At 45.7% G+C, this 14,624-nt stretch overlaps 1 protein-coding gene across 4 annotated transcripts in view; it reads left to right on the top strand.

Moving 5' to 3' along the window:
• PXYLP1 (2-phosphoxylose phosphatase 1) overlaps positions 1–14,624 on the top strand; it is a 69,813-nt gene that overhangs the window by 15,035 nt on the left and 40,154 nt on the right. For 2 of the 4 annotated variants that reach the window (XM_036102702.2, XM_036102739.2), the window contains exon 2: positions 4,611–4,733. The gene's annotated coding sequence lies outside the window, so the exon portion shown is untranslated. Of the gene's footprint in view, positions 1–4,610; positions 4,734–5,766; positions 5,942–12,097; positions 12,338–14,624 lie in introns of those variants that run through there. The other 2 variants (XM_036102710.2, XM_078071167.1) reach the window with 2 other exon arrangements.

Raw genomic sequence — 14,624 nt, 5'->3', positions numbered from 1 at the left:
CCAGGAGGCGGTGTGGTGTGATGGACACCGGGTGGAACTGGCAAGTCTGAAGAGTTGGCTTCAGACCCCAGCTGTTCCTCTGACTGCTGGGTAAACCTGAAGAAGACACTAAACTTCTTGGTTCCCTGGGGTCTGTGTAGTGAGAATGACCAGGGTGTGAGTGGGTTTGGACAGCCTGGTCGAGGGTAGGCTAGCAGTTAGAGGCCAATTCTAGCTCAATATTGATGAGAACAGTAAAAACGAGCACCGTCTAAAAACAGGATGGTATCATAAAAATAAATATTTGGTAATTTTCCCCCAGTTCCTGGCATACAGCTCCTAAAACCCTGGGAATCTCCAGAGTGCTAAGAATGTCTTTTATATGCTAATATCTGCTAGCAAGGGGTGGGGGGTAGGTAGCTTCTGGATGGGAGCTGGTTGTCTGAAAGGCCAAAGCACCATTGGAGGGTTGGACTTTCTGACCTCCAGGGAGGGGAGAGAGGCCAGAGGTTGAGATCAGTCACCAATGGCCAACAATTTAATCAATTGTGACTACATCTAGAAACCTCAAAAACAAAACAAAACAAACAAAACCCTCTAAGCAGCAGGGGTTCAGAGAGCTTTCAGGTTGGCAGCACATCAGGGTGCTAGGAAGGCAACATGCCTAGAGAGAGTATGGAAACCCTGTGCCCTTGCCCCATGCCTTGCCCTATGCATTTCTTCCATTTGGCTGTTCCTGAGTTGTATCCTTTATAATAAATCTACAGTAAGAGCAAGTAAAGTGTTTCCCAGTTTTGTGAGCTGTTGGAGCAAATTATCAAACCTGAAAAGGGAAAAGGGGTTGTGCGAGACCCCCCGTCTGACTTTGTAGCCAGGTCTGACAAAAGTAGGCAATTTGGGGACCCAGTACTTGTAACTGGCAACTCAAGTGGGGGCAGTCTTTGGGACTTAGCCCTTACACCCGTGGAGTCTGACACTAACTCGGGGTAGTCAGTGTCAGAATTGAATTGAATTGTAGGACTCCCAGCTGGTGTCCACAGAGTTGGAAAAGTGGTTGACACGAGGACAAAACACTACACATTTGGTGTCAGAAGCCTTGTGAGGAAAAACAGCTGAGCTGTATGTTACCAGTCTCCAGAAATGTTCTGACACACAGCCAGCTCTGGGCCAGGCTTTGTCCCACACTAGAGACATGCTTGTGAACAGACCCCACTGCTGCCGTCTGGTGGCTTATAGTCAATCACAGGGGACAGCCAGCATTTCAGCGTGGCTATATTGATTATGTAATGATAGTCCTGAGATGTGTCATGAAGGAGAAAGACAGGGTGACTTGAGAGTGTCAGACAGGATCTGATCTAGACAGGGGAGTTCAAGGGCAGCTCCCTGAGAAAATAATCTTGGAGCTGGGAGCTGAGGGCCAATCATGAGTTAGCTAGGTGGGAAAGGTGGAGGTGATGTAGGAAAGAACGCTAGGGTTCGAAGCCTTGACTGCCAAGAAAGAATTCTTGAGATGTCTTTGGTGCAAAAACATGATTTTATTAAAGCACGGGGACAGGACCTGTGGGCAGAAAGGGCTGCAATGGGGTCAGGAGGAGTGGCCCATTATATACTCTCAAGTTGGGAGGGGGTTAGAGATAGCGTAAGTCTAAAATTTTGGAAGGAAGGTTTCCAGGACCTTGAGGAGGTAGGCCATATGCTTGGCAGGCGATTGCCAACATGTATCTTGGGGGGTAGATATGAAGTTTCCAAAAGAATTTTTATATGTTGAAGTAGATTTACAAGATCCTGTGGAGGGGGAGGTGTTGGGCTAGGATTGCCTGTTGCCTTAGCAAAGCATTAACATGGGGGCAGTTGAGTCCTCAGAGGACTGTCACTCTGCCAGTTTCAAGGACTTGTGAGTGGGCTGTAGCGAGTAAGGGATTTTAATCATTTTCCTTCTGCCTTTGTTTCCCACATCACTGGGATAGAGGAGAGATGGCAGGGTGCCGACGGGGGGAGGGCAGAAGGGATGGCTTGCTGGTGGCTGTGATGAACCTCACCCCTGTTCATTCATGCATTCATCTGTCCACTCATTCAGTCATCCAACAAACCTTGATTGATCACCTGGTCTGGGCCAGTACTGTTCTTGGTACTGAGGACAGAAGAGTAAGGAGCAAGACGGACAGAGTCTCTCGCTTCATCACTACCCCGCTGTGAACAAATCATCCCAGAACTTGGTGACTTAAAACCTCTGTCATTTTACTGTTATCCTCATGGTCTGGAGGTGGACTGGGCCAGCTTGTGTTTATCACTCGGGTCTCGCACAATTATTCAGGCACCAGCCGGTCTGGAATCACCCGAACGTTCCCTTACTCACATGTCTGAAGCCTGGGCTGGGAAGCCTCAAACAGTTGGGCGTCCCTGTCTCTGGGTGACCTCTCATGTGGTATTTCCAGTATGATAGCTTCAGGGCTCCAAAGCAAGTGACCTGAGAGAGACCAAGCCAGGTAGAATCTCATGGACTCTTCTGACCTGGTGTCAGAGGTCACACAGCATCATTTCTGTCCCATTCTATTAAGGTAGTCCTGAGGCCTGCTCAGGGGACCTAGAACCCCCTCTTGATGGGAGATGTGACAGAAAATTTGTAGATGTGCTCTAGAACCACCACACTCATGCCCTGCTCTCCCTAGCTTTTCATCCTTGGCTTTTTTTTTTTTTTTTTTAAGATTTATTTATTTATTTGAGAGAGAGAGAGAGAGAGAAAGTACCCACATGAGTGGGGGGAGGGGCAGAGGGAGAGAATCTTCAAGCAGACTCCCTGCTGAATGGGGAGCCCGACACTGGGCTCGATCTCACAACCCTGAGATCATGACCTGAGCTGAGACCAAGAGTCAGACACTTAACCAACGGAGTCACCCAGGTGGCCCTCATCCTTGGCTTTAAACCTACCTGCCGGGGCGCCTGGGTAGCTCAGTTGTTAAGCGTCTGCCTTCGACTCAGGTCATGATCCCAGGGTCCTGGAATCGAGCCCCGCTTCTGGCTCCCTGCTCTGCGGGAAGCCTGCTTCTCCCCCTCCCACTCTCCCTGCTTGTGTTCCCTCTCTCGCTGTGTCTCTCTCTGTCAAATAAATAAAATCTTTAAAAAAAAAAAAACCTACCTGCCTGGCTCTGCTCACCAGAGTTCTCCAGAGGAGACAGTCTTATGGCCTGCGTCCTGGCTCCAGCATGCCCCTTGGGGGTCCCACCTTCTTCCCCTGCCTCAAATGGCTCCAGACAGTCATAGTTTTCTTCATCTCTGGCTCTTTCTTGCAGGGAGGGGAGATGATGCCTCTTGCACACTGGTACTCCAAGCATCTGCCCAGCTGACTCACCTCCTAATTGGGTCATCAGAGGACATACATGATCACAGACACCAAGTCCCCAAAGAGCAAGGCTCTTTTGTGGGGCTAAGAGATTGCTAGAATGACTGGAGGGCTATAGTGTGGGGCTGAGATGAGCCTGGACTGACACTGGGGCCTTGTAGGCCATGGGCAGGGTTTGATCAGGATCCCAGGAGTAATGTAGGAAACTGCTAAAAGCCCAAAGTTTTGATGACCACCTGCCAGGGATATTATAGAAGACAGTCCTACGATCTCATTTAATATGTGGAATCTGAAAAAAAAAATAAATGAGGTCAGAGACACAGAGAACAGATTAATGGTTGCCAGGTGGGGATGGGCAAAATGGGTGAAGGGAGTCAAAAGGTACAAATTTCCGGTTCTAAAATAATTAAATTATGGAGATTTAATGTATAGCATGGTGACTATGGTTAGTGATACTGTATTGTGTATTTGCAAGTTGCTAAGAGTGGATCTTAAAAGTTCTCATATAAGAAAAAAATTATAACTGTGTGGTGATGAATGTTAACTATGGTGAGGAATGTTAACTAGACTTATTGTGGTGATCGTTTTGCAATATGTACAAATATTGAATCATGTCGTGCATCTGAAACTAATACAGTGTTATATGTAAATTATACCTCACTGAAAAGAAGATGACAGACCTCTGGGAAGAACAAGATTTTGCATTATGTTTTTAAATTAACCTGTTAGAATGATTTCTTTTGCTTACAGAAGACGACTTTTCAGGTGTGTTCCTAATTGCAGAAGAGGAAGCATAGATCTCTATCCTGATTAAACACATTATAATAACGTCAGCGATTCGGCAGTCGTGGTTAGTTATGACAGAGTTGGTGGGCAGAGCAATCTTCCGTAGCTGACAGGGCTCACAACACTGCTAGCTGAACATGGCCTGCAGCAAACATTCCTACCATCATGCCGTCCTGTAACACCCAACTAATAGTGCAACAGTTAACAGTGAATAGTGCCCAAGTAATAACCAGGAAACCTTGGAAGATGACTAAATATTACAGGATAGCTCTTTGCTCTTTTAGTAGACATACTGAGAAACTCAATTTAGAAACTCAATTTTATGATGATAATACAGAATAAGTATTTTTTCATTTAGCTTAAGTTTGTGAAACTGATGTGTAAACAAAGATCATGACCACCCCGGTGCTTGGCATCCTCAGAAGCACTTGTGTGAACAGCTTCTTCCCCATTTCTCATTAATTAAGTACCACTGACCTTTTTTTTTTTTTTTTTTTTTTTTTAGAACACCTAGTGATTTACAGGTAGGCATGGCCCCCTCTGGAAGACTTGAAAGGGCCTACCATCTACCAAGTGACATCTTTGTTTCAAGGCCTCTACCTCCCTCAGCTTCAAGTTAGGTTTCAAGGTAAGTACCATATTCCAGATGACAGAGTGTTTTAAAGATGTAAATGACCAAAACTCTCCTGAAAATGTTGCTTGATAATAAGTTTATGGGGCTTGCCCCAATCTGTGCATTTGAATATTCCTAGAAAACTCCCCTTGCTCCAAAGCAAAAAAATTGATTTTATTGGTGTATTGGTATATTTTCAGGTGGGTAGCAGACCAAAAATGAAAAGAAATTAACCATGACTCAGGTGTTTTATATATATTATTTTGTTTAACCTTTTTTCTTTTTTTTTTTTTAAGATTTTATTTATTTATTTGACAGAGAGAGACAGAGCGAGAGAGGGAACACAAGCAGGGGGAGTGGGAGAGGGAGAAGCAGGCTTCCCGCGGAGCAGGGAGCCCGATGCGGGGCTCGATCCCAGGACCCTGGGATCACGACCTGAGCCGAAGGCAGACACTTAATGACTGAGCCACCCAGGTGCCCCTTATTTTGTTTAATCTTTATCAAAAGCTTATATATATAGACAAGTATGAGGATTTGTGTTAAGCTGCTGTAACAAATTCCTAAATTTCAGTGGCTTAACATAGATTATTTTTCCCATATAAAAGCAGTCCAGTTTGGTTCCAAGACAGTGGTATCAAGGATGGGAGTTCATGAGCTCCATACAGAGATTTGGGGACCCAGGCTAGTGGAAGCTCTGCCTTCTATAATATGCTGCTCTCAAGTGTGCTTTTTTCCTTTGGATTATTTTATTAACACTGTACATTTCTATTTATTCAACATCAAGTTATATCCTATTTTCTTTCCTTTCCAGCTTTATTGAGATATAATTGACATAAAACATTGTATTAAGGTGTACAACATAAAGATTTGATATGGGTATATGTGTATGTATTGTGAAATTATCACAAGTTTGGTTAACATCCATCTCCTCACACACTTACAATATTTTTTCTTGTGATGAAAACTTCTAAGATTTACTTTTTTTTTTTTTTTTAAGATTTTATTTATTTATTTGACAGAGAGAGAGAGAGAGAGAGAGAGAGAGCGCGCACAAGCAGGGGGAGCAGCAGAGGGAGAAGGAGAAGCAGACTCCCCCTGAACAGGGAGCCCAATGCGGGGCTTGATCCCAGGACCCTGGGATCATGACCTGAGCTGAAGGCAGACACCTAACTGACTGAGCCACCCAGGCGCCCCTGAAGATTTACTCTTTCAGCAACTTTCAAGTATGCAATAGAATATTGTTAACTGTAGCCACTGTACTATCCATTATATCCCCAGGACTTACTTATCTTATGACCAGAAGTTCGTACTTTTGACCACCTTCACCCATTTCCCCTAACCTGCACCCCTGCCTCTGACAGCCATCAAACTCTTCCCTGTTTCTAGGAATTTGGCTTTTTTAGATGCCACATATAAGTGAGACCATACATTATTTGTGTTTCCCTGTCTAACTTATTTCACTTAGTGTAATGGACATTTCACTTAGCGTAATGCCTTCAAGGTCCATCCATGTTGTTGCAAATGATAGGATTTCCTTCTTTTTTTAATAACTGAATAATATGCCATTTTATATATATATATATATTCCACATTTTCTTTACCTGTTTATCTGTCAGTGGACACTTAAGTTGTTTCCATGCCTTAGCTATTATAAATGTGGGCTACAGATATCTGTTCAAAATACTGACTTTGTTTCCTTCGGGTGTATACCCAGAAGTGGGATCGTGGGATCATAGGGTAGTTCTATTTGTAATTTTTTGAGGGACCTCTGTACAGTTTTCCACAGTGACTGCCCCCGTTTGCATTCCCACCAGTAGTGCACAAGGGTTCCTTTTCTCCATGTTCTCCCCAACACTTACTATCTCTTGTAATATAGCCATTGTTTTGATAATAGCCATTCTAATAGATGTGAAGTGATATCTCATGGTGGTTTTGAATTGTATTTTGTATCTCTCTGTAGATCAGGAATGTTGAGCATCTCTTTATGTACCTGTTGGCCATTTGTACATCTTCATTGGAAAAATGTTTATGTAGTTCCTCTCCACATTTTTTTAATCAAATTGGGGGGGGATTGTGGTTTTTGGGGGTTTTTTTGCTATCAAGTTGTATGAGTTCTTTATATATTTTGGATATTTTATTCTTTTTGATGTGATTGTAAGTGGGATTATTTCTTAATTTCTCTTTCTGAGAATTTGTTGTTAGTGTATAGAAGTGCAACTGATTTTCGTACACTGATTTTGTATCCTGCAGCTTTACTGAATTCATTTATTAGCTCTGACAGCTTTTTGGTGGTTAGGTTGTTTATATATATTTATCATACATATATATATCCATCCCTGCAAATAGAGGCAAATAGAGACAGTGTTACTTCTTGCATTCAGATTTGGATGTCTTTTATTTCATTATCTTACTTAATTGCTCTGGGTAGGGTTTCTAGTACTGTGTTGAGTAAAAGTGAGAGTGGGCATCCTTGTCTTGTTCCTGATCTAAGAGGAAAAGCTCTCAGCTTTTCACCATTGTGTATGATGAGTACCATTGACTTTGAGGCTTATGTTTAATTACAGCTTTAATCTAAGCCAAATCAAAGTTTTAGAGCTTATAACAGTGCTAGTCCCTACTTTACTGGAAGGAAGTTTGGACTAGATAGCAATTCAGATTCCTTCCCAAGCTAAATGTCGGTGATTCTGTGTGACAATGCCCTTAGCTCTGTTTTTGTAGAGTTTATAAGTGCAAAGGCGCCCCCCGCCCAAAAAAAAAGTTTTGAGAGCTTATTTTGGGATCTGAACCAGAGAATCCTTGGATCTCAGGTACATGGAGGGCTCCTAGAGGTCACCCACGTGTCAGTCCCCCGCAGCATCGCCAGCAGGTGACTACCCGCACTTGACCACCTCCTTGAGCAGGAGGACTCATTCTGTACTGACACTGAGGCTGCCAGCTTCCCACTGAACCATCCAGAAGTTTTCTAAAACATATTTTAAGGGCATGGAGTTCCTGCCCTGGGCACAGGCAGTGATGGTCCACAGGGGACCTGGTACTCCATGCCTCATCATGATCGAGTCATGGAATGAGCTGGCATTGAGCACCAGGTTTAGTCAAAGCTCTGTAGGTAAGTGTGCTTCCAGCCTGAAAAAGCCCTCATTGGTCAAAACACCTTGATCTGTAGCATGCATCAGTGCCCCCAATCATGCGTCCATCTAGAACAAAATCCCATTTCTGTGTAGTTTTGTTAAGCTGAAAAACACAGCTTTCAGAAAGGGGCTGTGGCAAGCTGCACTTCCAGACGGGCCTGATTCACAATGCACTGCTGGGATTCTCAGGCCCTCCGAAGCTCTTTTTATTTTTTTCCCCGTAAAATTTGGCTTTTACCCCGCAAACCTTCGTTGTACATTTGTATTTCTCGTTTTACAACCCTGCCTATTGAATGTTTTGTGCTTTCCTTGACATCAAACAAACTTTTAGTTGACACAGTTTGCTTGCAAAATAAAAAAGAATCAGCTCTATTTTTTAAGCGGCTTTGTGGTGAGTAAATCATGCCAACTGCATGTTCTCCCATTTTTTGTTGAGGTACTTACAGTTGCCCTTGACATTCTAAAGTCAGAATATGCCAATTTCAGATGTTGCTGCTGGTGCAACTTTAAGGAGCAAAGCGGTGACGTTGGACGGAACGCAGGCTTCTCCTATAGGATCCGAAAGAGATCTCTGAGGAGTACGTAAGATTGGAAATCCTGGCTTGACGAATTAGTTATTTCAATCTGTTCCGGTCCTGAAAAGTGATCAGACACCTTGCCAGGTTTATCCTTTGTAGAGCTGGGGGGAAAAACCTCAAAGGAGAGAGGGGCAGGAAGGTATAGTTCAGAAATGGGGGGAAAAAAACCTTCTAATATTTCAGGGATTAAAAATACTAAATCTGTAGATTATCTGCCTCACATCCTTTCTGGAAAGAAATGGTAGGTAAATAATTCATGTTGCATATTTAAACACATGTAAAATATAGAATAAACGGTCTTGTTGGTAGGACATGCTATGTGAGGGATGCTGCCCTCCCGTTTGTCACCGCGGAACTATACCTGAGCAAACCAGCACTGATGTCCCTTAAACATATAATTAGGACTGTATGTGCTTTGATTGCTAGATCTGACAAGTGCTGGTCCTGTCATTATTTTTTAGGATAATTGTGTGTGTTGTCCAATCTTCTCCAGTTGTGGGTTATTGCAGACATCCCCTTGCTCCCTTGTTCCTAACAGAACTCTGATTCTGTGCAGGCCTCCACCCTCTCCCTTCCTCCATGGGCCTCTGCCAGGAAGGAGGTGAATCCCAGCTGGTTTCACTCAATTGCTGTGGTCCATTCCCCGTGCCAGTGATGAGTTTGCGCGTGGGCTCATGACACTGTTCTGGCAGTTGGACATTAGGGGAAGCCCGCTGGAGGGTTTCTGGGAAAGCCTTCCTTGCTTCCAGGAGAAATGTGCAGGATTGTCCCTTCTCCCTCTACAGATTGCCCAGTGTGACCGTGATGCCAGCCAGTGTGGCCACCATCTTTAAACCCTGGGGGGAAGTCATCCTAGGGAGAGGACAAAGACAGGATGGCAGAGAGACCAGGGATGGAAAGATCCTGGCTTCCCGATGATGCTTTTGGGGTGCTGAATTAACTAGCCTTGGAGCCGCCGTTCCTCACACTATGACTCATAATGTGGAGAATATGGATGAGTCCCTTTGCGTTAGTGAGGCTTTCCTGCTACCTGCATCCAAGCCATCTTTGTAGAGGAATAAATAATTTAAGATAAAATTAAAAAAACTCAAAAAGAACAAAGGTTATTACAACCATGACTCATGTATATCATATCTAAGAGTGACATTTTAAAATGTGTGATGAGATTTTTCTGCTAGATGCAATTTGTCATGACTGTGTGTTTATTCATCACTGCCTACGGAGGGAGCCCCCATGAAGAGGACCGGTGTCATTTAGTGCTAGTGGCAGGTTCTAGTTAGGATATTGGTTTGACTGCTTCGACAAAAGTGAAATAACAATGATTTTAAAAGGTTGTGAGATTGTTTCTTCTCTCCCAAAACAGTTTGGGCTGGTAGACGGTCAAGGAAATGGGTAGTCTGGCCCATGAGGTCATCCCGGGTTCTCCTCTGTTATCCACTAGGATGTTGTCTCCATGGGCATCAAGAAAGCTGGCTTCCCACCACGCCGGTGTTTCAGAGCCTGGGAAATGGTGAAGAAGGAAGTTCAGAATGAGATAGGGCAGACAGCCTCCTTTTGACCCAGAATGGCATATAATACTTCCAATCGCAACTCATTGGCCCAAACTTGATCATATGGCAACAACTAGTTGCAAGGGACTCAGGAAAATATCGTCTCTAGCTGGGTGGCCGTGTATCCAGCTAAAACCTAGAGGATTCCCTTAGGAAGGAAAAAGAGCAGACAGACACTGGGAGACAGAAGCATCTGCCACACATAGTATGTCCTCTACAGGGGGAGGCAGCACGTAACAAGGAGAGCGTGCCAGGTGCCGCTCAGATTGTGGAGCAAGGATTCGAGTTACTAGAGCCAGTCTCCCCGAGCAGCCTGGAGCCTTTGCCAGTTCTGACCTGTCCTGGCCTCTCTTCTGGTCAACCAAAGGACTTGAATCAGGTGATGTTTAAACCCTCTCCCAACTCTGACCTTCTCTGGCAGGGTCCCGCAGACCTTCTATTTCTAGAGTGGGGGCAGAGATGAAGGGGAATCAGGGTGAGTACCTCATACGTGGGTCGTAGGTATTAAAACCGTAGGAGAAGTCACTGCTAACTTACTTGGCACTTAATTAGGAGCCAGGTACTGTGCTGGGTCCCTTACATCTGTTAACTTCACTATCCGTAACACCGCGTGTGAGGTGGAGCCTGTGGTTGTTCCCATTTCATAGGTGGGGAAACTGTGGCTCCGTAAGGGTTTAAGAAAGGCTCCAGCCCTAGCCAGCTGATCCCTGAGCCCACACGCTTAACTCCGTGTTGTGGGAAGGGCTGGGACATGAGGTGGGATTTGTGGGGTGTGGCCAGATCGTAGCGAACCGTGCAAGGAGGGCTAAAGGGCCTGGGGCCGGATGCTCCCCTTTATCCAGGGCCAGTTTGGGGGTCGATCTGCAGCGTTGAATGGCCCACCGCCCCATTACCTCAGAGCCAGGAGATGGCTCCTGTCACTTCTGTCACATCTGTGCGTGACGTAGCCGTGGGTTACGTCACCTTTCACTACTCCAGGGGAGAAGACCGGCTGTTCTTTAGGAGGAGAGTACCCTGGTGAGAGAGGAGCCCTGGGAGGGTCAGCCGTGGGGCAAAGTACAGAACGCTCAAGGGGAGAACCACCACGCACCCTATAGGCATCCTTTAAGCTGTCGCCCCTCTGAGAGGAACACGGAAACCTCTGGCCTGCTCCTGTCCTGTATTCCCAAAGGAGGCTGGGGCTGGGAAGACACCGGACCCTGGCCCCAGAAAATGAGGGTCAGTCCAGGAAGTCGGCCTGTCCTTTAAGCAGGCACTAATTGGTGGCATGGATCCTGGGATCACACTCCCCCTGCTCTGACCTGGAAGTCAGGGGCTTTGTGCCAAGAGGGGGCTCTAGGGAGGGAGTGGGCATCAGTGCATGTACTGTGTGGTGCCCTTGGTGATAGGACTCCTGGGGTCATCAGGCAGGCTGGCCTGGGCAAGGGGAGTGAGACCATTGCAGCTCACCTGGCCCTGGGGCCAGCTTTCCCCGGGCACAGCAGCCTCACTGCATGTGCAGCTGGTGTGGGGTGCCTGGACTAACCCACCTCCCTTCTGTGGCTCCTGACACTCACAAACAGTGCCACACCCCCCACCCCTTTGCCCCCCAACAGTCAATACAGTCTCACTTGGCGCTGTCTCTTTGGTTCCTTCTGTTGTCTTAAAATGCAATTATCAATGCACCAGCTCCAGTCTGCTCTTCAAGACTGAGCTCTAGCTGAGCCTCTTGCAGGAAAGCTATCCTCCCTCTCTGGGCCTAGGTGGGTCGTCTCCTCCTACTCCCGCTTGTGCCTCACGGCACTGGTTCCATATGGTGTAATGGTCTTTTTACTCATTGTTCCACTGACCAGACTGTGAGCTTCCTTTCTCTTTTTTTTAACTTTTAATTTCAAACATACACAAAAGCAGAGAGGATCATATAATACATCCTCAAGAATCCATCAACCAGTTGTTAGTTTTGCCAGGAGTTGTCAGCATTTTGCCACTCTTGATTTATTAATTCCTCTTCAACCTGCCCCCCCCAATATTTTAAAGCAATTCCAAGATCTTGTATCATTCTGCCATATACACTTTTGTACATTTCAGCTGTGAGCTTCAAGACGGCGGAACTGTATCCCGAGTCCCGTGTTCTGTGTCCACAGCACTGTGGATGATAGCCGACACATACTGGGTCTTCAGAAATAAGGTGGTTTTGAATCGACTGATTGACCAGATGAGCGACTTGGTTTCAACCTTTGGAACTGAGCATGCACACTAGCTGGAATTTGAGTAACTGGAATGTGAATAACTGCTAGGAACCCACAGCTTCCTTGGTGTCTGCCCTGCGGCCTGGGGGTTTCTAGGAGGTTCTGAATTCTGCCCATCATTCCTCAGACTTTAAGGTGGGTTTATTTTTAGCCAGGCATCTTTGGTTTTGCAATTAAACTCTACGTTGAGGTGACATTGGATAGAGAGGACTATTAAGATGTAGCTTTTACCTTTGCTTGGTTCATATTTAGATGGAATATCTTCACAATTTTAGCCTTGGTTTTTTTTTTTTTAATTATAATATCGTATTTACTTAGGCCAAAGTGATTAAGACCCAAAAAATCAAAGTATAGAATACATCTAAAGCATTTTCTTTAATAACATCTTTCTATTCCTGGTACTGGTATTGTAACTACACAAATAAGAGATAATTAAATACACATTTTTCTTTCAAGCAGTTGTGGTCATGTTTAAAACCCTAAATTCTGTATACTTTGAAGGGGACCCTGAGACCAGAGTCATTAGACGTGGCATTTCCCACTCTTACGAGGTAAAAATCAGACCAGGGCTTGGGCTTTGGAAATTTCTGGGGGTAGAATGGTAGTTTGTAAAAATGCCTTTGACATGTTCCTTTTTCCTCTTAATTCAGAAACAGTACTTACCATATATAAAGGGAAGTACCTATCAACTAGTCCTTTTTTCAAAATTATATTCTAAAATATTTCCTTTCACCATTCAAATCTGCTGTAAGATTAAAGCTGTCTGGGTTTTCTGTTTGTTTTGTTTTTTGCTGTTTCATCAGGAATTCAGAGTAATAATTCTATTTCTGGATTTAAGGTATTTTTACTGTGTGGGTTTAGCACAGGCACTAAGGCAGTGCCCAGTAGACATCTGATGACTACTAGTCACTGTTACATGTTCAGCCTGGAACATAAAACAGTTGTCTCTACAGAAGTATTTATAGGAGTTGGATTGGGTCATGATGCCATATTGAGTCTAGAGCGTCTTTTCCTTGGAAGGTGGTGGGACTTGAGAGAGGTCAGAGGACAAGGAGATGTGAGGACTGTGCTGAAGTAGGTCATAATCCCAGCATCTCACCCTGCTGCTGTAGCAGTGACTCTTCCCATGCACTTTATTTTCTGGGCTGTGAGTGAGCAGGCTCTGGGGTTTCAACTGTGGACCCAGAGGCCTGGCTGTCACTTGGCATGACTTGAACAAATGTGATGGCGTGTCCGGCGGAGACCCCAGGAGCGTATGCATAGAGCCCCCATGGAAGGAATATGCAGGAAGATGCCTGGAGGGAACCCACGGATTGCATGACTTCTTGAGTGGCTGCACGAGCCTCCTCCCTACGGATGGAAACGAGAATGGGCTCTGGAGAATGGGCCAGAGCTCGGGCCACAGAGACAGAGCCCATTGGCTGGTAATCCTCATCTTCTTAGGATCCCAAAAGAAGCTGACACAGATGTTCCAGGCTGGAAAACCTGTGGTGGTGCCGGGGCACACCGCAGATGAGTCAGCCAAGGGAAGACTCGTCATGCTGGGGGAGTCAGGAATGAGGCTGCAAACGTGGCTGCCTGCCCCGACAGCTGGGGCTGGCGAGTAGAGACGTGGCCAGTGGCCAGGATTTGGAAGAGGAACCACAGCATGGGGAAGAAGCAGGAGCTCAGGGGAAAGGGCAAGTCTTTGTGTCTAGATGATGGTGCAGGGATCTGTATGATTCCTCCAGAGCTGGGCAAACACAGCATATGCCTGCTGCCACTGCTGTGCACCTCCCTGCCATCCTGCTCTCTCATTCTCTTATTCCCAGTCTCATTTAAAGATCGAGACCCAGGACTCAGAGAAATGAAGTTAGTTAGTTGTCAGAGGGGCACACAGAAACTAAGCAGCAGAGCGGGGAATTGGCCCAGATCTGCCAGTCTCTGGAGCCACCTGTTTGCCACCATGTCAGGGCTCCTCTCCGTCTCTCGTGCTGAGGAAGTGTCTCTGCCAAAGGCGTCTTTTCTCTGACCCGTGCACCCCAGGTCCCACCATGGGACCGGCACTTGGGTGCTTACACACACACATTGGGGTCCTAGCTCCAGCTGGCAAACACAAATGTATTCAAATCCATGTGAATTTTAGCTACCATGTTTATTTAGCCATTAAAAAGAAGTTAAGAACAAAGCATGACCTTCCTTTCCAAGTTTTCTAGGAAAATAGGCTTCCAGAAGAAGGTGTGTGTTTTCCCTGGGGGTCGAGGTCGCCACCCCCTCCAGGCTGTGTGCTCACTCCTGGGGCCGTGATCACACCAGCATAAGTGGAAATAACGAGACTATGACCACATACCTGGTATTTGGTGTTTGGTGGTGCCAAAGGAGGGTCAGAAGGGCGAGGGTACAGAAATCCTGAGAGTATTAAGGGGGAAAGGGTGGGTGTTCC

The sequence above is a fragment of the Halichoerus grypus genome, chromosome 1, assembly GCF_964656455.1.
Source record: "Halichoerus grypus chromosome 1, mHalGry1.hap1.1, whole genome shotgun sequence".
NCBI classification, from domain to species: Eukaryota; Metazoa; Chordata; class Mammalia; order Carnivora; family Phocidae; genus Halichoerus; species Halichoerus grypus.
This window is presented reverse-complemented; position numbering and strand designations above follow the sequence as displayed.